We start from the raw sequence: 24,446 nt of genomic DNA, 5'->3' as shown, positions 1-24,446 counted from the left end.
TTTGTTTTAGAGATATAAAGATTTTTTTAAAGTGGGGTAGCAATTTTAAGAAATATTAAGATGGCAGTCAACTATATAAATATATATATATATATGAGAATATCTTAAGTCAAACAAGGAGGCATACACTATTTTTTAGCATAAATGCTACACAAATTAGCATAAATGCTAATTTTGGTAATAATAATTATAATAATAAGGGAAAAGAAGATTAAGTTTGGATGAATAGTAGAGAGGTTAAAAAAAGATACTGACTTGGCTTTTTGGCTCCTGGTTGGACTAACTGCTTGGATTTAAAACTAATAATTATAAAGGTAGAAATAAGATAATCTGAGCACTCAAATGGACATCATAAGAATGATTGAGTAAAGAAAGGAAGGGAGGAGGGGACTTGGGAGGCAAGAAGGAAGGAGGGAGGAGAATTAGCTAGCTAGGTAGTGTCATAGGAAGGAAAGACGGAAGGCGAGAGACAGGGAGAGAGGGAGAGAGGAAAGAAGGAAGGAAAGAAGGACACTAGACCTTTTAGGACAAAGTATCACAACTTACTCAGTATTCTTACTTAGACAATTAAAAATTGTTTTAAATTCTTTAAGAAATAACTTTTCATGGTCATACTGTATGCCTGCAGCTCAGGCACTATGCACTATTTATTCATAGTTTGAAAAGTCTTTGTATTCATTCTTGAGAAATAAAGAGGAGATACTCAAAAAGTGATTCCTGCAGAGCAGCAGGTAACTGGACACCAAGACCTACATCAGACTCCCCGTATTTACAGATTGCCACCCTCAAAAAAGCTGATTTTTCCCAATATTTATTCTGCTTCTAAACATTTAGTTATAAGTTTCAGGCTGAAAATTACTTTCTTACAAGAAATTACTTTATGACACTTTCCCCCTTTGTGTACATATTCCATAATTTTTCTGAACATTCTTTACTTTTACTCTTTAAAATGTACCACCTGATTTATCTAGGAGGACTTTCAGTCTCCATTCATGACAGCCCTGCACGTATTTTTCCTAAAAACCCAGAGATGGGCTTCTGTGTTATATAATAATGAACTTCATCCTTTTGTACAATTTAAACCAGGTGTACTAAAGTAATAGGTAAATGAAAAACTAGGTTAAAAAAAAAGCAACTGACCAATCTACAGCAGGCTCAGCTTTTTTGAGAGGGAGATTAAGGTGCATGCGGGCAACTGGTATGAAGGTCACCAAACAAAATGTTGCAATCTTAAAGTGCCATTGACATGTAGACAGCATTCAGCAGCAGCTTCAGAATAATTCACGTGACTCTCTTTACTCATTGTTTCACCACAAATCATTCATAAACGTATATTATCATGATATGCCACATTTGCAGTAAAATGTTTTCAAAATTAGGAAAAATGTTTTTTTGAATTCAGATAAAAATACTTAGTATAACTTAAAAATTTGGCTTCCCCATACCCAGCTTTTGTTAGAGGAAAAGTGACCTGCCAGCTCAGTTTCACAATTGGTTTCTTATACATATGAGCTTTGACAAATCTGTCCTTTAATCACTCATTATCTACTTGCTGACAGTGTTTAAATGACCAAATTGCTTCCATTGGAAATTTTCTGATTTTTATAGGAAAGAACTATAAACCACAAGCCACTACATGTACCACATGTACCTTTAGCTTCTTAAGTCAAGATCGTAAGGAAGCGTTCCATGTACGGGACCTTCATTCATCCTCGCCTGCTCCTGACCTGCTGTTTTCTTGTTGCCAGTTGACAGCTCCTTGCTAAGCAAACAGCTACCCACTCTGAAACGAAATGTTCATCTTCTCAGGCCATATTGCAAGTACGAAACAACCTTAAGAATCATCTAGGGAGTGAACTAGGCTTGTAGCCGATAAGCACAAAGCTGAACTTTAAACCCCAGCCTTTAATAGAGCATTGGGTTATTTCACTTTGTGTTTGCTCAACAGTTCCAGGGTCACAAGGGTCTGCGTTTACTGAGTGGGGCGAATCCAGGAACCTTGTTCCAACTCCCACATTGCAACTGATAGAAGAAGGCTGGGGGCTGGGCTAGCAGAGGCCTCAACCCCCAATTCTAAGATAAGAGTACCCAGTATCGCAGCCTGTTAGAAGACATTCTTTGGCATCTAGAGATCATCAGAGTATGCGAGTTTGCTGACTGGCTCTTAACTCCCAAGTTTACAAAAAATGAGGAAGACTCTTAGAGGCCCAAGAATGGAAGCCTTTTCTCTTTGCCTTCACCTTGTCACAGGGCCATACTGAGTGCAAGAGCTACAGACAAGTGGAGAAATTGGTAATACTTGTTCTATCTTTAGCAAACATATAATATTTTATTCATCGTGAATTTTTCACATTGATTTTGACTTTTCAAGATATGGTATTAAAATATTTATGTTGATTCCTTTTGTTTTTGGTGCCCAAGATGAGTGAGGCCTCGCTCACCTCCAACTTAGTGCTGGACCTCCTCTGCCACCTACCTCACTGCTGTCATCTTCCATCTGCATCTACAAAAGGAAGCAGACTAGGCAGGGTGGTAGAGATGCTGACAGCTCATGTAAGAAGGGGAGAAGAGCCCAAAGTAGACAAGAAAAACATTAGTGAGCATCTACCATATTCCAGGTCCTACGCCAGGCACTTATTTGCATTTTTTGTGGTGCTCACCTATGAGGAAGACATAAACCTCCATCTAAGGAAGCTAAAGTTCTGAGAAACACACTTCCTTAACCTTTCTGTCACTCCAGGAACTGGCCCTACAAATTACCTGGTGTTCAAGCCAAAAACCTGAGAGTTGTCCATGATTCTTCTTCTCCAATCAACTGCATATTGCATCATTTGCCAACACTTCTAGCTGTCCATGGTCAGCCAACTTGTAAATGGGGGAGTAAAATTCAAAACATGGTCCCTTTGATGATACTCTCTGTACATATTATCATATTTGCCACCTCTCCAAAGAAACTCAGAGTCACTGAATGTTTTGATATCCCATTTGCCAGTCCAGGACAAGGCTGGATCAATTCCAAGTGCTGACTGTCTTGTAAATATATCCAGCACATTATAGTCTGATCTTGAATGCAAACTCTATCTCTGGCCCAGGACACTACTCTGGGCACCAGATTCCAACTTTCTCACATCTCTCCTTGGATATTTCATGCATATTTCAAACACACGTCTATAATAAGATCCAAACCATCATCAAAACTTCCTCATTTAAATAGTGGAAACGTTACCAACAATGCTTATTAAAGCATTCACTACTTGACAGATACTCTTAGGATGCATATAGAACATTATTAATTCATTCAATTTTCATAACAACTCCATGAGATGATTCCCATTATTATTTCCATTTTACAACTAAGGAAATAGAAAAGTTAATTTGCCCATGGTCATATAGCTTGTGAGAGGGGAGAATTCATATTCTAACCTAGTTTCTCTGGCTTTAGAACATATACTCTTAACCATTACACCATATTTTCAAAATAATCTGAAATGCATTCAACCTTATTGGTTTTCCACTGCTCCATCTTTGTCCAAGCTTCCATCACTGCTTGCTTCAGCAAGAAAAAAAGCCTCCTAACTGGCCATCTTAATTCTATTTTCTCACTTCCACACATCAATCTTTATGAAGCAGCCAACATGATCTTTTTAAAGTTTATATCAGATCATGTCATTTCCTCTGCTAAAATCCTCAAAACAATTTGACTACTTTCTGAATAAAATGCAAACTCCTTAATGTGTCCCGCAACCGCTCATGTGAACTAGCTTCTGCCCTCTTCTGAGATTTTGTCTCCTATCATTTTCTTTTTTTTAAAAGATTTTATTTATTTATTCATGACAGACACAAAGAAAGAGAGAGAGAGGCAGAAACATAGGCAGAGAGAGAAACAGGCTCCATGCAGGGAGCCCGATGTGGGACTCGATCCTGGGACTCCAAGATCATGCCCTGGGCTAAAGGCAGATGTCTAACAGCTACGCCACCCAGGTGTTCCTGTCTCCTATCATTTTCTAGCTCACTTACCACCCATCTGTCCCACTGACCTTCCTGACCTTCGTTGGACCCAGCAAACTCTTTCCTGGCCTCATGGCCTTTGCACATGCTGTTGCCTTTGCTTATAATGCTCTCCTCCTCCCCTGGCTAGCTACATTCAATCCTCCATATGTCTCAGGGTACTCCCCTGACATATTAGCCTAAAACAGATCTTCCTATTAATTGTCTCTTAGCACCTCTTCCTTACCTTCATAGTAATTTAAAAATTTGTAACTCTACACTTATTTGTATTCTTACCTGGATTTTGTCTGTAAGCTCCATATGAGGAACAATCAAGGTCTGTTTTATCTACCGCCTTACTCCCAGCATCTAGCCCAGAGCCTGAGGTTGACAGTACAGTTATTTGCTGAATGAATAAGTTAACCGTGGGACAGCTCTTATAAAGACTTCTAAGAATCAACTGAAGAGGGCACATAAGTAATTAACATCATTGATTCTAGTAAGAGAGATCCTTAAAAAGAAAGAAAATGAAAAAAAAGGAAGAAAGAAAATGTACATATACATGTGTGTGTATTTTACTTTGTTTTCAACATATAAACAAAAATTATGAAACCAAATATTCAACCTTTGAAAAATAGAAGATAAAACCAAAAATCTTGAAAGAATTATTTTTCTTTTCTTTTTTTTTTGAAAGAATTATTTTTCAAAGATTTTACAGTATATCCAGCTTTTTTTTTAAAGTTCTTGTGTTATCATTATGACTATCAATCCCAATAAGCTGAGAATCGAACTCTCAACTGTTCTTATGTAATCACAGTACATACTGGTGTTCCATAACCATCTATCAATGATAAGCCAAAGGAAATTTCAATCTCATACCTTTCACTACTTATTTCTCTTCATAACTTAGAGATTGATTTTCTCATTCGTGCCAAACCTCTCATCAGGAACTAGTTAATTTTACATTTTACATGATTTTATATGGTCCTGTTGTGTCACAGGTGTTTTAGAAATAAAGATAGATTCTTCATGTCTCTGTATAATAGATAATTATTTGGATTGAGATCAAAGCACTTTTCTTTGGGATTCTAATACTCCTTAAAAAAGTAAATGAATGCATTCAAGAATGGAACTTATATTCCATAAGGATATGTGGGAGAAAAATTGCAAATCATATATCTGATAAGGCACTTTTATCTAGATTATACAAACAATTGAATAATATGAAGAGAACACAACTTAAAATAAGCAATGATTCTGAGAGGACATTTCTCCATAAAAGATACAGAAATAATCAGAAACAAACATATGAAAAGATGCTTGCCATCATCACTGGCCATAAGGGAAATGGAAATTCATAGCCCAGTAAGATACCACTTTATACATACCAAGATAGGAAAACCCAAATAAGTGGAACATAGTCATTGGTTGAGGATGTGAAGAAATTGGAACCCTTATATCCAGCTGACAGGAATTTAAAATGCTGCAGCACTTTGAGAAACAGTCTGGCAGTTCTTCAAAAGGTTAAAAATACCATATTACCCAGCAATTTTGCTCCTAGGTATGTATACACCCAAGAGAAAGGAAACCACGTGTCTACACAAACACTTGCACATAAATGTTCATAGCAGCATTATGCATAATAGCCAAAGTCCATCATCTTATGAATGGAAAATAAAATACGATATATCCACATAATGGAATATTATTCATCAGTAAAGAAATACCGATACATGCTACATCATAGATAAACTTTGAAAATGTTAAGTGAACAATATCCAGTCACAAAAGACCATATATTATATGACTCCATATATATAAAATTTCCAGAAGAGGCAAATTGATAGACAAAGTAAAGTAGTGGTTGCTTAGGGCTAGGGGTGGAATGAGGAATGAGTGCTGACAACAACCAGGTTTCCTTTGGAAGTGGTACAAATGGTCTAGAGTTAGTGGTGGTGGTTCTACAACTGTGTGAATATTTTTTAAAAAATACTGAATGGTACACATACTTTAAATGAGTGAGTTGCATGGTATGTGAATTATATCTCCATAAGGCCATTATGAAAAATAATGGAATATACTTTTTACTGCACTTAAAAACTAGACCTATGGTTGGCATTTACAATGGTGGGTATGGCTTAACCAAAGAGTATCTACAGTTTGCTTTCAACAAAGATGAGTTTTAGATGAAACTTTTTCATAAAGAACCTATGATCTCCCTCTCTTACAATCCCTAGTTTCTCATCTTTAACACTGTTTAAAGACAGACTTAAAATCTTTGAGCCAAATATATTGCTTTTTAGAGTACAAGATGTAAAAGATGATGATTTTAGAGTAAAGAAACTAAGAACCTAAAAGAATAAACATCTTTCCCAGTATTATAAAAGTAAAGAAAAAGAATTAGAGCTTTCCAGATCAAAGCTTTATTTTTAATTTTTTCAACAGCACTATATGAAATGTAGAGTAGTACATGGCATTTTCCAAAATGGCACTAACCCAAAGTTCAACACAACTAAGTCTCATGCGTGCAAAAGGAATCCCATTCAATATATGAAAAGAGCAAGGATGAAGTTCAAATGGTGATTGCTTCTTCTTGATCCATTCCTTCAATCAACATTAATCAAACTTGTCTCTATGCTAGGCACCATGGACATAAAGACTTGCCATTATAAGACAGCAGAGACTAGGAAGTTTAGATACAGGTCTCTATCTTTGGCAATGAGTACTTGGAGACATCACCTCCATCACTCAATTCCTAAGTAGGGTTGGAAGGTATTGCAAATGGATATTCAATTTGATTTTGAATTCTATCTTCAATCTTCCCAGCAAAACCGTTTTTTCCCCCTACCTTCCCTTCTTTATCAAACCTTTTCCCCCCTACATTCCCAAACTTTATCCACTTGCCTTTGATAGCCTGAGAGATCTCACCCAATGGGGAGCTACAAATAATCCCATGTGTTCTGTTACTGTCAGTGAGAAATATGAACTCAAAAAGTGATTTGTTTTTTCAGTGTTGCTAAGAGTTAATACAGCATACCTTCAGTTAAATCATTACTTATGACTCAATTAAAAACACTTATATCAACATGATACCTTAAAAAATAATCAGACTAGTCAATCTGTTCAGATAGGAATTTTGACCCTAAAAGTTAATTTTTTACTTCTATATTCCTTTGCTACCTCCCATTCCCAATTTTCCTCTATGTCAGAAAGTCTAAACTGCCCAAGAGAATTCTGGCTTCTTTCCAAGGGGGATATTTTATTAACAGTCAGAGAAGAGAGAACTGTATTATAAGATTCAATAAAATATAGGATTGATTTTTACTACTCCATTTCATCTGGCTGATGAGAAGAAATGGACGTACCAGGCCTAGTGCTGGTTTAAGTGGGATGGAGAATGTGATGATGCTGTTTTGACATCACTATTATTGCTCTACTCTCTGAAATACATTTTTAAAACATTCTATCAACCGCTTCACTGAATTTCTCTGCAAACTATTACCTTCTCATGCAAGTCAGTAAGAAAGAAAGCATACAGTCTTTTTAGATTCTCAGAAAAAGGCATTTAAACATAAGTTGAAAGTGTTCATAAAGCTTATAGGAACGCATTCATTTAATCTGTATTGGTTGTCACTGGATAGAAACTGTGTCAAAAGGAAACCGGGTTCCTCTCCATTTCATGAGACTATGAATTAGAGTTTTGTACTTAATAGTGATAAATGTGTATAACCATCTTCCTCTCATGCAGTAACCAGTTTGTATGCTTTCTGGTTTACTAATAATTCTCTTTCAGAGTTTCTATTCATTTGGCCCTAGATAGAGCATTGCCTAGCTTCCAGAGAGAGTAGAGGGGCAAAGGTGGCGAATTGTGAATTCCCTTAATTTCTGATTTGTCATTCTAGAAATAATTTTGAGGAAAAGAGGATAAAACTGGGGTAAATTGTGGAGTATGGGGTTTTCAGGTGTCATAGATACACAAATCTCACCTAATTGTGTTACTAGTTAGGCTTTATTGGACTACACAATATTTGGAAAAAAGTAGGGGATCAAGGGAAGGAAATCTTAGTAGGAAGGAACCTAGGACACTTTATAATTCTGTACTTTTCTAAAATAGCAGGTCAAATTTCCCCGTGAGGATATTTGCCTTTAGATAAAGGTTAGGCACTTTTGGGAGCTCCATGAAATCATCAGGGTCATAATGGTCACGATTATTCAGTCATTGCTTCAGTGATTTCAACCAGAGCTTCTCACACATTGACAAGCCACCAGGGCATCTTTTTCAGTGCAGATTCTAGCCCAGCAGCTCTGGGGTAGAGCCTAGGATTCTATATTGCTAACAAGCTGCTTTGGGGTGGGCCTGGGGACATCTGAACAGTAGGTTTCTGAAAAAAATGTAGCAGGTAAAAGAAAAGAAAAGCACTTCTGGGTTAAAGGAAATAGTCATAGTGTCTGATAATACCTGCCAGACAAATTATTTCAGCATCATCTTTCATTCCTAAAAGATAGAGCAGCTTAATTTGGTCGATTGCTCTACTTTCAAGCTCTCTTCAGGAGCACACTTAGCAGAGCTCAAGACCCCATTACTTCTACAGAAGACTGAAATTATGGCCTGTCATTTATATTCAATTGCCTTTGGGTATTTAAAAAAAAAGTAGCTTTCTTCTCCTCAATTGCAAGATCATTGCCTCTCAGTGAGTTAAACATTTTCAACTCTTTCAGACCACTCAGTAGGATACTAGTTCATATACTGACTACTAATAATTTAGCATATTAGTATCAATTTCCTCCATCAGACCATTTACAAATGGTAAAACTGGGGGATCCCTTGGTGGCTCAGCAGTTTGGCACCTGCCTTTGGCCCAGGGCGTGGTCCCGGAGTCCCAGGATCCAGTCCCACATCAGGCACCCTGCATGGAGCCTGCTTCTCCCTCTGCCTGTGTCTCTGCCTCTCTCTCTCTCCGTCTCTCATGAATAAATAAATCTTTTTAAAAAATGGTAAAACTGACTGAATCAAGGCATCTTCTCCTTCCCCCATAGTGCAGTAGATGTTGTATCAGTAGTCTGCAAGAATGAATGTTCCTCTGTGAATACCCAACTTATGAAGCCCTGGGAGAATTAGACTCCTATTGTTCAAAAAGAAAGACCAAACTCCAAACCAATAACAGTGATGTAACAAGAAGACATTTAGAAAGCGCTTCAGATGTCCACATGGGATGGACTTTAATTCTCAAATATGTTGCATATTATAAATATCCTAAAAGAAAAACAACCACGTTATCTAGTTTTTATGCAAGTGTTTGTCTTGTAAATATTCATTGAGAATGTATTTATTTACATTTGGAGTGCACAATACCATATTTTTACTTTCAAAATACACTTTGGTAACAGCAGAAGCATTAAATTTTAGCCATTCAATTCTAAGAAATAATTTCAAACCACATAGCTCACACTGTGCCCACATCCCCTAAAAAGATTGTTTTTCTATATACATTAAGGAGATTCCATTTAGCACATTTTCCTAATGGGATTTTTAGAATATATTATCTGGTGAACTCTGTCATTCCAATAGCAAAATAGAAAAGTGAAAAGAACAAGCCCTATCTATCTGTGGTTTATCTTTATAAATTCAAGCAGAAGGTATTTCTTTTTTTGTTTTATATCACCCAGTGTGAAATAAATTGTCTTAAATTATAAAGCTAAAGTCATTGGAAGCATCACAATGTTGAGAGATGATCAGGAAAAAAAAACATGCCAAAAAACAACTTACTCTCCATTATATGCATTAATGATGGGGTCAGGGGCATAGAAAACTGTTAACCCACTGTGTGGGTTTTATAATGTTCACAATTTTGTTTGCACCAGATTTCTTTTTATATTTCTAACATGTTGTACAGAGTAATATTTATATAATTTTCTTTTTGTTCCTTTAACATAACCTATTCTAAGCAGGAAAAACCTGAAAGTTTCACCTTGTATTTCAATAAGTAATTGTTGAGTATCTAGAGAGTTATTTGGCTGTGAGATCATGTTATGGAGTTATTCTGTAGTTAGGATTCAGTGTAAGTCTTAAAAGTTTTTGGGATCGCCTCCAGAGCTGGCTGGTCCCAAAAACAAATAACAAACAGGTGAAATGCTTAACAAGTGCTTCCTGCCCTCTCTAATTCCATGTACCAACACTCTACCGCTGCAACAAGGTCACAATTTTAGTCACTAAGTATTGCATGTGTTCCTCTTACAGGTTATTTGTTTGGCTGCAAATAACTATAAGAGACTTAAAGACCCAAAGGGTATTGCTCAAGTGTAGGTAGGGGTTCTCAGGCTACAGACTGTAACTTCTGAAATTTGATGAAAAATTATCCATTTATTTTCAAAAACATCATTTTCCAGGCAAGGAGTATAGATTCTCCAATGGTTACACAATCCCCAAAAGGTTAATAACTACCACTAATAAAGGAATTTAAATCAGCAGGAAAAAAAATCCGTCAGAATCACTTTGGAGAAGTGAGCCCCAGTTTTGAATTTTGGAGTGAGGCAGATCTGGGTTCAAATCCAAATTATGCCACTCACTCTATCTGTGCCACCTCAGACAGGTCACTTAACCCCTCTGAGCTACAGTTCTTTTTTCTCTAAAGTGCGGATAAGACTAGCGTGTACCTCCTTGGACTGTTGTGAATATTAAGGGTAATGTTTGCAAAGAGTGTGGCACATTGTTGACATACTGTATTCCTCTCAATAAATACTAGCTACTTCTATGTTTACTACTATTATTTGTTTTATTAGCATTATAAAAGATGATGGGAAGGCAGATGCTTTGTCTACAAGTAATAAGGCAGATTATTCTAACACGTCTTGCTGATGGCCAATAAAACAGTGCTATGGCTAATTAGCTTAATGATTAAGTCATATTTGACCAAGTCAGAGATAAACATAATTACTCTCTAAACTGATCTGATTTTATTTACTTTAACTCTAGGTTATCTAATCTAGTAGCATGACATAACTTTGGGTTTTAAAGGTTCAACTAAAAAGTTCTCCAAGTATTTTCTAAATTATTGAACAATGATTTCTACACTCAAGGGTTTCTTTTTTTTTTTAAGATTTTATTTATTTATTCATGAGAGACACAGAGAGAGAAACAGAGACATAGGCAGAGGAAGAAGCAAGTTCCCTGTGGGGAGCCTGATGTGGGACTTGATTCCAGGACCCCGGGATCATGACCTAAGGCAAAGGCAGATGCTCAACCACTGAGCCACCCAGGTGCCCCTACACTCAATGGTTTTCATATAGCATGCAAAATATGTAAGGATTTTGTATTCAGCTATGTCCAAGACAACATTTTTTTTCAAATTGATGTTTTTCTTAAATGGATGTTAATGGGACTCAAATATGGCACATCTATAGCATATTGGCATGTAACTATAAAAAATAATATTAAGGAATAATGTTCACTGACACGGAATAATGTTCATCATACATTAAGGGAGAAAAGAAGTGCACGAAATTATGTAAAGTCTCATCCATTTTTGTACAACAATGACATAGAAAAATGCCTGGATCAAAATATACCAACATTTCAATGGTGGGTGGTAAGATAACGGGTCAGTTTCTCCATTGAGCATTTTTGCTTTTGTCATTAGAATAATAATAAAAGGTGTTAAAAATAAATGGTTAAAGATTAAGAACTCACCAGCAGTATGATATCCCAGAAAAGGTCTGAGATGAGATGTCCTGGACTTGGTTTTTTTTTTTTTTTTTTTTTTGGACTTGGTTTTAAGGGCAAGACACCAGCATATTGAAATGATAACCTCACGCAAGTTACCTCCCCTTTCTTGAGTTAAATATTGCTCTCTGGAATTGAGAAAGTTTGAATAAATGATCTCTATGTTCCTTTCCAGTTTGGCATTCTAGAATTCCAGAAGTATGGCCACACGTAGCAGAAAAGCTTTTTTTGGTTTTCCAAGCTAGCCCACAAATGATGAATGGTGCCACAGGAGTGACACTGGAATGCAGTACTTTTATTTTCAGCATTTCCTGTGCTCTTGATTTTTTTAAATAATAAGGATGCTATTCCTTTGGTAATTAACAAAAATTAAAGGAAAAATCATTTGAATGGGTAAGGGACTCAGCATACATACGGGCTCACAAATAAATTGAACAATCTGGTACATAATGTACCTTTAAAATGGATTAACATTTTATTTGACCTAAACAAACCAGTCAAAAAAAAAAATCACAGAATTGATAGCCACAATTTTGGAATAAATGACTCAAGTCCAACAGAACAGACTCTTGTTGTGAGAAGTATATGGTTTTCTTAAGGAAATTCTCAGATGTGTGAAGTTCTTTGAATTAAATGGAACTATCACTCACAGCATTCCGGGAGCAAGGTGTTGCTAACATCATGCCCTGGGCCAAACTATTAAATATCAGGAAAATACCTATGTGATTAAACTTGTTTTACATAATAAGTAGCAAGGAAATCAGATTATTTGAAGCCTAAAAATCCAAACAGAACAAAACATGTTTTAAACTGCTACCTTTAGGCCCTGTGTCTGAAACGAATGTGCTAAATCCCACTTTCTATGAGTCCTAAAAAATAGAGAAGGGAGAAAATTCTTCTTTGGTCCTGCCCAGATTCTTCCCCTGGAACTAGCAAGTTCTTCAGCTGCCAATGAGAAGTTTCCTCGAGGTGCTTTTTAAAGGGCATTGAAAGGCAGCAAACAGTGACCCAGAAGCCTGGGAAAAATACCCAGTTTCTCAGGCTACCAGCCCCACCCCCTTCTGGGCAAGGCACCCAGCTGAGAGGAGCTAGTACCCAAAGCTGATCTGTTTCTATGCATGAGCAAGAGCAATTTTCCACCCACACTGTGTAACCCTTCTCCTGTCACTACTGTAGGGTTACACAATTTGACTTCTCTCCTGTACAGAGGGGAGACGCATCCCACGGTATCTATCCGGGCCCTACTATTGACAAAGATTGGTTTGGCCTGATTAGTAAGAACACGGGGCTGTTTTCTGTAGCAAGGGCCAGTTAAGAAGCAAGGAAGAAGTATCTGAAACCTTAACAGAATGTTAAACGGATTAAGACTTCTACATAACGTGGTTGGTAGAAAAAGTGTTTGAAAGAGGGAAAAGGGGCTCTCTTCTCATCATCTCATTTCTAAACTTATTAATAATCCTGAAAGACCTTTCTGATACTATATTTTAAAAGGCACAGGTAATTATGATACTGTTACATGAAGCAAGTTTAAAATTAAGTCCACTTGAGCAATTTTCACTATGATGAAAAATTGGTTCAAAAGTCTATTTGATTTTGGCCTAGAATTTTATGGGGAACAAACTACTTCCCAATAATTAAAAAGACAGGCTTGGAAACTGTCGATTAGCACACACTGCCAAGTATTCTCTAAGTATTAATGAATGTTCATGGGTGCTGAACTGCTCATGTAGGTCATATAGCCACCATGTAGCACACCGATGCAGTGATTTGTTAAATGGGATCCTTTATAAAAGAGTTATTGACACTCCAAAAATATGTAAGAATGGCCTTAAAAAATGGTTGAATTAACTTGGTAAATATGGTGCATTTCAACAGAAATGCACAAATAAAGATAAATAATTAGGTCATTAAATTTTGGCCATTAATTAGGTCACTAAATTTTGGCTCAAATGATCAATGGTGATGACATATTTTTTTTTTAAGTCTTAATATCTAATTTTACCTAATATGGATGTTGTTACTTTAGCTTTATTTTAATTCATATTTACCTCATATAGCTGCTTCCTTTCCATTACATTCAAATTTTTTGAGTCACTATGTTTTAGGTACGATGCTTATAAATGATATGTAGCTAGAACTTGTATTTTATGAAGTCTGGCAATCTTTGTCTTCAAACTGACAATCTTTGTCTTCAAACTGGAGAGTTTAGTTCATTTATTTTTATTGTAGTTAAATACATATTTGGATCTATTTCAGTTGTCTTATTTTATTGTTATTGTTTTCTACTTGGCCACATTTTTTCCTTGGTATTTTTTCCCCTTCTTTCTTTCTATCTATTATATCAATTGATTGAATTTTCTTTATTCCCCTCCACCAGTTTGGAAGTCATTCTATTTCTATGGAGATTATCCCTAAATTTGTATATCAAATCAAGAAGACAAGGAACAGGGTACCTGGGTGGCTCAGTTGGTTAAGTGTCTGTCTATGGCTCAGGTGGTGATCTCAGAGTCATGGGATCAGGCCCCATGCTTAGCTCCCTCTCTGTGGGGAGTCTGCTTCTCTCTCTGTCTCTGTCCCTCCCCTTGCTTATGCATGCGCGTGCTCTCTCTCTCTCATAAATAAATAAAATATTTTTAAAAAAGAAGACAAGAAACAGCAAATGTTGGTGAGGATGTGGAGAAAAATAGACCCTCACACACTATTAGTGGGAATGTAAATTGGTACCCCCACTGTGGAAAACAGTATGGAGGCTCCTAAAAAATTAAAACTAGAACTATCACATGAGCCAATAATTCTACTATTGGGTATTTATCCAGGGAAAACTAAAACACTAACTTGAAAAGATATATACATCTTATATATTTATTGCAGCATTATTTACAATAGTCAAGACTTGGAAACACGTAAGTGTCCATCAGTAGACAATGGATAAGGAAAATGTGGTTATATTACACAGCCATAAAATCGGATGAGATTGTGTCATTGAAACAACATGGATGGACCTACAGAGTATTATACTAATGGAAATAAATTAGATTGAGAAAGACAAATTCCATACAATTCCACTCATAAATGGAATCTAAAAAAAAAATAAGCAAAAAGCTGAATCAGAACTATAAATTCAGAGAACAAAGAGATGTTTGCTAGAGGGGAGGAGGGTGAGTGGTTAGGTAAAATGAGTCAAGGGGAGAGGGAGATACAGACCTAGCGCCTTTTCATTCAGTTGGCCACATTCTCATCAGGATGAGTCTAAGGGTGGATCTGCTTTTATTTATCCTGTGTAGAACTTAGAGTTTTCCTTTAGTTGTATCTTCATTTCCTCACTGTATGCTAGGTGATATCAGCACCACCTTCAATTTCAGTCACTTTTTCCTTACCTTCTTCTAGTCTACTCTTTCACCACATTTTAACAAAAAAATTTTGGGGGGTTTTATTTTTATTAAATTTATAGTTGTACATAGTTTAAAGTATCAAGTAGTTTTATAAGATTTGTTACAAAATATTACTCTCCATCTCCCCTTCCTAGAGGTAACCTCTCTAAGTTCTTTTATTTACTTATGGAAAAGAAGGCTTTACTTCCATGTTCATCCTAATAACATGATTGCATTACATGACATTTCAGTTTTAGGCAATATGTAATTACTCCCCAATATGGAACATGAGAAGCAGCTCATTTCTCTCTCTTCCCATCACACATGTGTACCCTTCTGGATTAGTTTGGTAATATGCTCCTTCTGTTCATTTTTTATGTTTTCTCTTCTTGATATTTCTTTTATTAAGATGTTGGGATGACTAAATTTGCCTTTTAATTATCTTTTTTTTCTCTTCTCCTATTTACTATTATCATCTTCTCCTTTCTGGGAGATTTTCTCAACTTTACCTTTTGCTTTATTGATTGATATGATTAGGCATAATTCAAGGTACCTCTAATTTAATATCTTTAGGTCTTTTTTTTGTTTTGCTTTGTTTTAATTTATGATAGTCATACAGAGAGAGAGAGAGAGAGAGAGAGAGAGAGGCAGAGACACAGGCAGAGGGAGAAGCAGGTTCCATGCACCGGGAGCCCGACGTGGGATTCGATCCCGGGTCTCCAGGATCGCGCCCTGGGCCAAAGGCAGGCGCCAAACCACTGCGCCACCCAGGGATCCCTCTTTAGGTCTTTTTTAAAAGATGTGTTTATTTATTTATTTGAGAGAAAGACAGGGAGCACACGATGGGGTGGGGAGGGGCGAGGCAGAGGGAAAGGGAAAGAGAATCCCAAGCAGATTCCACACTGAGCACAGAGCCCATCGTAGGGCTCAATCTCATGACCCTGAGATCAAGATATGAGCCAAAACCAAGAGCTGGGTGCTCAACCAACTGCACTACCCAGATGCCCCATTAGGACTTTCCTCTTGAGCTGCTCAGATTTCCCAGGAAAGACCTTTTTCGAACTATTGTCTGCAAAGTAAAGGCCCGGATGTTAGGATTCTAGAAACCCAATTGGGGAAGTGGTTTGGGAGTCACATGTCCTAGTATGCACACTTTTACCTAATTCACACACGTGCACAAATGTGCACACACACACACTCATTCACGACTCTGCCAGGCTGAATACTACTAATTCTACAAAACAGATGAAGCATTACCTCTTCTGGGAAGTTCTCTATTATTCCTACATAGACATCTGATTGAGTACTTTAATAGAAACCCAGATTTCCCCCATCTTAGCAGGTATCGCTTGCCTCTGTAATTGCCTAGTTAGACATCTTCCTCCTTCAGAACCAGCTCCAACCATCTTGAATTTCTGGGCCCCGGCACAGCTATGAGGATGTAATAAGCTCAATAGATTCATGAGTTATTAATAATTCCTGAGGCAGCCCAGTTATGGGAGCTGCTTCTACAGGAAGAAGCTAAATAGGAGCTGGGAAAGCACTTCAAGTAAACTCTACTGTCATAGGCCTTTTGCATCAACAAAAGTCCTATCCCTGGATGTACAACTCCTCAATAAACCAAGACACCCTAGACAAACTTTTTTGCTTTTTATATCTGGTTTTCCTGATCAAATCTCTATATGTATATCAGGGAAAACATCCAAACAACTTTAGAGTAACAAAATAAAAATATCTCTGAAAATAATCACTATTGCTTTAAAATTTAAGGGCTTCAGATACATCTGAAAATCAAAATACATTGTTACTAAGGAAAACTGAGGTATAAGGAAACCAGGCAAGAAATAGCTACTGGATGTAAGAATAAATATTATTAACTTATTTAGAGAAAAGTGTTGAAGAGCAACAGACTATGAACAGGTGTCTGTGCTGCTGAAAAGTGAAGAATGAGTAAAGTATAGAAAATACTTTGGGTAACTTATAATTGCTTTAACACTGACAGACAGAGTCTTTTAGAATCTGCATAAAGCTGAAGTGAGGACAGGAGGAAATAATCGAACAATCTGATGAAGACTGACATTTTCAAATGAATTAAGTCAGTATTTTACAGTTGTAGAATTTTAAAGTCAGAATAGCAGTTAGTCTAGCCTCCTCCTCAAGACTTGGGTACTACCCAGATGGTTCTTATAGGGGGCCATTTGAATTCCAAGAAATACTTTCACAGCTGAAACCCTAGTTCTGTTTCTGTACCCCATAACTGACAGGTAGATTTTAAGACTCTTGAGTCACAGTCTGACACACACACACTAACTTTACCCACTGTTCCTAATTTTCAGTATCACAAAAGTCTACATACCAGACACAAGCCATAAGTTTCACAAGTATATCTCTTTTGACTCTTCAGAACAAACCCATAAGAAAAGGATTATCTCTATTGTAACGATGAAGAGAACTGAGTCACAGTGAAATTGGGGTGTCATTAAGGACTCGTAACTAATTAGGTGGAGAGGAGTCAATAGTAGAGAGACAGTATTACATAGTATTTAAGAACATGGACTCCACACGACTGCCTGGATCTGAGTCCCAGTTTCACCATTTACTAGGTATGTGACCTTAAGAAAGTTGTTTCGCCTCTCTGAACCTACTTTATAAGGTGGTTTGTTATGAGGATTAAATGAGTTAATATGCGTAAAGCATTTGGAACAGTGCCTGGTATTTATGAAGTAGCATATAAGTGTTTGTTAAATATATAAAAGATCAGCAAAATGATGGACCAAATCCAGGTTTATTTGGTTCCAATGTATCACTTTTTTTTTCGACGTATACACTTTTTTTTTACAGATTTTATTCATTTACTCATAGAGACACAGAATGAGAATGAGAGGCAGAGACACAGGCAGAAGGAGAAGCAGGCTCCATGCAGAGAGCCTGACGTGGGACTCGATTCAGGGTCTCCAGGATCACACCCTGGGCTGCAGGCGGCACTAAACCGCTGCGCCACTGGGGCTGCCCTCAACGTATACACTCTTAACCAAGACTCTTCACCATGTTGATCTCTCAAATTTTTGAAGGCAGCTATTGCACCTCTAAAGTTTTGCTCCTTTCCATAAACTCCTTTTCCCTCAATGATCCCTAATACTACATTCTTTCTAGAATTCTTCCCATCCTTCTGGCTTTTGTCCTAACCGGAAAAGCAGGACCCAAAATTGTTTCAATACTTCAGGAGATACAGTCATTTTTCTAGATTTAGCAAGGTTGTTCTTCTAATGTACTAGTTTCCATGGGGGGTGCCCAGAGGAGAGACATTCACATTACCTGGCAACTTGCTCAAGATGTAAATTCTCCAGCTGCAATCTAGACCTCATGAGTCAGAAACACTAGGGATGGATCCTAGCTATCTGTATTTTAACAAGCCCTCCAGGTGAGTATGATTCAGATCAAGTCTGCGAACCACTGTTTCAATGAAACTTAAGACCACAATACTGGTTGAAGTACCTACATTGCTTATTAACTCATGCTAAACTGATGACTGGCATTTTCCTAGAATTTAGACCTTCCCTTCAATGCATATCTAATGTAAGGTTGTGGTTTTAAATCCTCTTTTAGGTCTTCTTGATTTTGACTCACACTGTCCCAGCCCCTCAAAATCTCTCTAAATTCATGCTCTGCTTTGGGACATATCACTTCTCCCCTCCAGCTTTGTGACTCCTGAACATTTGATAAGCATGTCACATTCATTTTTTTCATGGTGTCACTCAAACATCCATACAGAGCTGGGGCAGAAGGCAGAGGTCCTTGGCAGATCACCCTCATTCAGCCTCATGTTAATCCATGAAAACCTCCCATGTATATGATTGTTCAATTTGTGAACTTTCCTATTATCAGACTACATATCCCCATCTTATCCAAGAGGACACTATGAGAAACTTGCTTTGCTCTAAAATCCAGAATAAAATCTCAAAAAACCCCACAAAAAAAACAAAAAAAAACAAGCAAGCAAACAACAACAACAACAAAAAAACAATTCATTATGAGTGGAGAAGTTGTAGATCTTCTTGTAAGTTGCCCTTTATTCCTTTCTTTCTCCTACTCCCTCTAGTCCCTCAACCAGGAGAAAATGGCCTGTAACCAGGCATGCCCTCAAAATCTGGCAGCTCAAAGGCATAGGCTCTGCTGAAACCAGTTCCTTTTAATATTATACTACAACTTATTTTCCAGGTACCTCCAATCTTCACCATATTCTTACATGGCAGACTTTTTTGTTTTCTTTGTTTTTTACATTTTTATAGGGTTGGAAATTGAAGCTCAGAGAAAAAGTTAAGCAACTTTCCCCAACATCACATCGGCTAATTAGTAAGGACACCATACTTATATTGAAGTTTGTCTATCAAGGTCCATATTTCATGCCCTATGTTGTGTTACTACATTAATATTATTAAAGCTGTACAGGACAAGAGAAGAGAAAGAAGATGTTCAGGCAATCTTTGAGACTTCCTTAACCCACCTTTCACTCCAGAGAAAACTTAATTACTGTTGATAAAAACAACACATATCTCAGCTCCCACAATGGTAACATCTTGTAACAAACATCTACAAGGACCTAGCATTTGATCCCCTTTTATAAGAATCCCTGAAGACACATTAAGACACATGTGGCCACAATTCATTTTTTCCTGAAGACTACCAGCCCCTATAAAGGAGAGTCAACTGTGTAAGTGGTGAGAACACAAACCCAATTGCCTCCTACTGCTCTCTCCGCCAGTCTTTACAGAGTCAAGTCCCAGACTTGTTAAAGAGATGACTCAACTCTTTATGGAAAGAATGCCAAAACCAACTGTACAAAAGATTTCTTTCTTTACCTCCTTAATTCCTAAGGACCTTATAGTTCCTTAACGTAATGTAAACAATTATGAGCTTCCAGGTTTGGCTGACACTTGAGTAATAATGAAGGGGAACACTACTCAGGTCTTTCTCAGAGGTAGATTTCAAGGGAATCCAATCAAATTGATTGATAGAAGAGTCCGTTTTACTTGGTAGAATAAGAAAAACATGTTTCATTGATCTTCAAACTGCAGTTTTGCACTGCTATGCCCTCTTTGCCAAATTCTTCTATCTCCCTAGCTTGGTAGATCCAAGAGGTGCTTGCCTGTGATCTTCTATTTGCCTTTTCCTCTCACATACAAGCAATTCCCTTCCTCTGTCCATGTCAAGAGGCTGACCAAAGCTTCCTGTGAGGATTAGTACTGTAACTGAGAAATAACGTACACCATGAAGTCCAAGTGATGAATTACACAAATAAAATTTTATCCACTTTAAATATAATAGAAAATATTGTCTCCAATCTTATTTTAAGAAACTAGCATGTTCTTGAAAGAGTTCCAACTGTTTTGTATTTCAGTTTTTAAAGTACTATTAATTACATATTTATACACATAGTCTCAGGACTCAGAAAACCAAAGACACAATAAAAAATTTCACTCTATGCTTTGTTTTATGTGACATGACACTGAACTTGCCAATAAGGAAACACTTACATAGTCTCCTTGATTTGCTGATGAATTTTCTGATTTGCTATCAAACAGAAAATGAACAAATCTTCAGAACAGGTACAATACCCCTTCAAAAGCACAAAATACAAAGCCTAGAGCAACATAATGGGACAAATCTGGAGGATTTAATCCTTCTTAGGTATGGATACAGGCTAAGAAAACACATGACACTCAGGCTATTGCTTTCTAATTGTTCTTCCAACAATAACAGATATTACTAATCAATCACATTACGCTTTACTGCAGCTAGAGATCCCCATAAAATATTTCTCAAACATACCAGCCACCAAAACCTACTTGAGTTGGCACACAACTATTTGTCATCCTACACTTTGCAGAATTAATGGTTACTGTTTTGCTTCAGGTTTCTTATGTGGGGAAAAAAATTACAATAATTCAAATACACAATACTTCTGGCATGGATTCTGTCTTTGATACTTCATCCAAACAAAATGAAACAAAACAAAACTCTATTTTTTTGACGGATCAGAAGACTGCTGCAGAACATGTGTGCTATGTATAGCTAACTGTGAGACTAGAGGCATGGGGAAAGTTTCAAGCCTCAAACATGTACATATGAGCACAATTAATTCAACTGTGTGGATTCGGATCAGAATGGTACATGTTGGAACTTTTACTTTTCTCGCTAATTTGAAAAGTAGAAATATGAAATATGTCCAAAATGCTATCAATACAAGAATGACTTCATACAATAAACTTCACTTTTTAATAGAAAGAACGTAAAATCTATGATAAATCACAAATGAAAACAAATAAACTAATGTGTGCTTTTTGATATAACTAATGTTCTTAGAACAAAATGTCCTTTTTGGCATGAGGCTCAAAATTTGTTGTGTTCTCATTGGTCTTGAGAATGACAGTGCTACTTTATAAAACTGTAACCATCACAAAACAAGTGGTGGGAGCCTGAAACATAGGATTTTTTTAAAATAAGCCAGAAATTACTAAAAACACATTATGACAAATAATAATATTGCAAGTTGATATTAAACTCAATGTTTTATTTGGTAAAATAAAATTACAATTTATGAAAAAAATCAAACCACAATATTGAGAAAGTAACTCTATTTAGAAATCAATATAAGAAGTTGTTACAACTGCTACCATTTATAATGTCTAATATTCTTTTTCTCATTGACTTTCAAATCACATATACTTAGTATATATTCAACATATGTTCAAATTATATATGCCATGTGTACTCAAATTATGTGTTTGGATATATAGTTTTTTCTCAAAGGGCTGTGTACTAGCAAAAAAATTAGTTTTGGAAGAAAAAAATAGGATAGTTTCAGAAAGTAAGCAAAATCACACACTTTTAACACATCTGAAAGAGAAAACTAGTTATCTGACCTTTTGTAGCATGTAAAATTATTTAAAAATTCCCCCAAAACATAGCTTTCTCAAAGAATATGGACACCATCAGTTTGCTTTAATTTTAGCAAAGCAAAGATTCTTTTTTTTTTCAAAGCAAAGATTCTATACGGTTCACATATCTACCGTAGAATAATAAAAGCATGTTCACTGTTCCTTAAAAGCATATTTGAAATAATTTTAATAAAATACTGCTTAATAGCTCACTCAAGTCTTCCTAAGTAAACACTCAACACTCAAGCCTTCATTTCATCAAAATCAGAGGCTCCACATATCTGGGAAGCTCAGACAGAGCTCTTAGGTTCTCCCAGCTGCTGCTATCGCAGGGCAAAGGCACTTTCAAAGACAACTCATTGTCTGGCACAGATCCTGCCTGCTAGATTGAAAGCACTTCCCTGTAACCGTGTCTCATCCTGGCATTAGCACCCTCCTTCACAAAGCGCCTTGGTTTCACCCCTGAGGACTGGTTCTTTCTCACACGTGGTGAAATCTGACTCTCTAGGTCTCTGCCGCAGCTTCACACAGACTCGTGCTTGAAGAGTGACATGGTTTTCCTTCCTTCTACAGGGTGCTATCTTCAGAAGGATTAACGCTACAAATTTAGACAAGAACACCTTTGCAAGTTGCACTATCTAAATTTCTTTTGCACTCATTTAGCTTGGGGATTTTGAGAAGTAAATTTTTCCTCTTAATTTGTTTTAGTGGTTGCCATCTTCAATCAGAGAGACTGCAACAAAAAAATGGAAAGGAAAAATTTGCTTCTCAATATCCGCAAAGCTAGATGAATGTTGAAAAAAATCTAAGTGACTGAACTTACAAACCATTTTTTTTGTAAGTTTGTAGCCTTTATGCTTCTGAAGATATTTAAACTTAAAACTTTACCACTACTTTTGAGACACCCTGGATCTCCCATAACCTGGAGAATTTCTTATGGGTTCCAAATTATTATTCCCTTCAAACTAACCTATGTGCTATGGCGAGCCTACAGTTGGTCTTTTTTTAAATTTAAAATGAATGTTTCTTTAAAAGTGTCTTTTTCAAGATTTTGAGACAGTCTCTGATAGAACACTGTTTTCTGAAATTGAGTGAGAAGTTAAAATTCTTACTATCATTAACCTACAGTTCAGGTAATTTTGACATACATAAATGCTATATGGACATTTTACTTGTTCAGGGGTCTGAATTAGAGAATATAATCTCAGATAATCTCTTTCTCTCAGGTGAGAGAAAAGTAGCCAAACTTCATCAAATGTGTATTTTGATCTTTTTTTTAAACATGGATCAATATATACAAAGAGATATATTCATTCTTTAGAACAGCGGTTTTCAGGATTCCTTTTTTTAAAAACCGTAATCCCAGTCAGAATTCCATTTTGTAATCATGACCCAGTGCATACATACAAAATTGTGTGTCTGTGTGTGTGTTTGCATTTTTTAATGAAACCCACGTTTCCAAAACATGTGATATACTCTAATACTTCCTAGTGTAGTCCTTTTTACTTAAAATTTTTGTAGTTTGTGACTCATATGTTCATTCAAGAGCCACTAATATGCTGAAAGCCAAGTTTGAAAAACAATAAATTAGGTATACTGGGGTTAGTCAATACACACCAGGGTTACCGCATTAACTCTTTTATACTTTTGGATCCTGCACCTTTTTAGGTAATGAGAAGTAGAAGATGAATAAGAGACAAAAACACGTCTCCAACTCCAAAGCACACAGGAAACCCTGGGGATCCTGTTGAAATGCAGATTCAGGTTTGGCAGGTTTGGGGTGGAGCCAAGATGCTGCCTGTGTAACCAGCTCCAGGTGGTGTGGATGCGCTGCTCTGGAGGCAGCACATTCCCAGAACTGAGGGTGCAGAAGTCAGTACAACGGGACTGAGAGGATCAGAAGTAACTGCTTGGGACACACCACCCCCTCACAGCTAAGGCTGCCAGAACAAGAGCCTTCATTGGTGCTGAGGATACCCCAAGCATTTCCACAGGATGCATAGAGTCCATGCAAGGTGGTGGAACAAGGCGACATCCCTCTGCAGCTCTCCCAGTGACATCAGAATCTTTATAATCCTCTCCCCTGTGAATATTATTCTTTTTGGTTTCTCCATAACCAATTCCCAGACAAAAAAGCAGCAGCAGTGCAACCCTGTTCTTCATTGCTTGAAAGCCCCTTTGAAAGGGATTGCCTAAAAATGTGGACAACTGTTCAATGAGGTAAAGCAGGAAAAGCAGGAGAGATTCTGGCAAACAAGAGTGTGAAAGACTCATTAACATTTCATTTCAGGAACTTGTTAAACTGTGAAACCCGCTTGTCCAGGTGGACTGTACTCACAAAATACTTCTGAATGGAACAGAAATCAATCCTATAGTTCAAAGCAGAATGTCGTAATTCTAAACCATATAGTTAGAATTACCAAATTAGGA

General features: G+C 36.8%; 1 protein-coding gene across 20 annotated transcripts in view; it reads right to left on the bottom strand.

Annotated features, from left to right (window-relative positions):
* Positions 1 to 24,446, bottom strand: part of THRB (thyroid hormone receptor beta) — a 372,691-nt gene that overhangs the window by 331,084 nt on the left and 17,161 nt on the right. For 3 of the 20 annotated variants that reach the window (XM_041734405.1, XM_041734401.1, XM_041734402.1), the window contains exon 2: positions 1,652 to 1,783. The exons of 12 other annotated variants lie outside the window; for them this stretch is intronic. The gene's annotated coding sequence lies outside the window, so the exon portion shown is untranslated. Of the gene's footprint in view, positions 1 to 1,651; positions 4,513 to 24,446 lie in introns of those variants that run through there. 5 more of the 20 variants (XM_041734411.1, XM_041734399.1, XM_041734412.1 and 2 more) reach the window with 3 other exon arrangements.

This window comes from Vulpes lagopus, chromosome 19 (genome assembly GCF_018345385.1).
Source record: "Vulpes lagopus strain Blue_001 chromosome 19, ASM1834538v1, whole genome shotgun sequence".
NCBI lineage: Eukaryota > Metazoa > Chordata > Mammalia > Carnivora > Canidae > Vulpes > Vulpes lagopus.
Note: the sequence above shows the minus strand (reverse complement) of the source record. Positions and strands in the feature narration are given on the sequence as shown.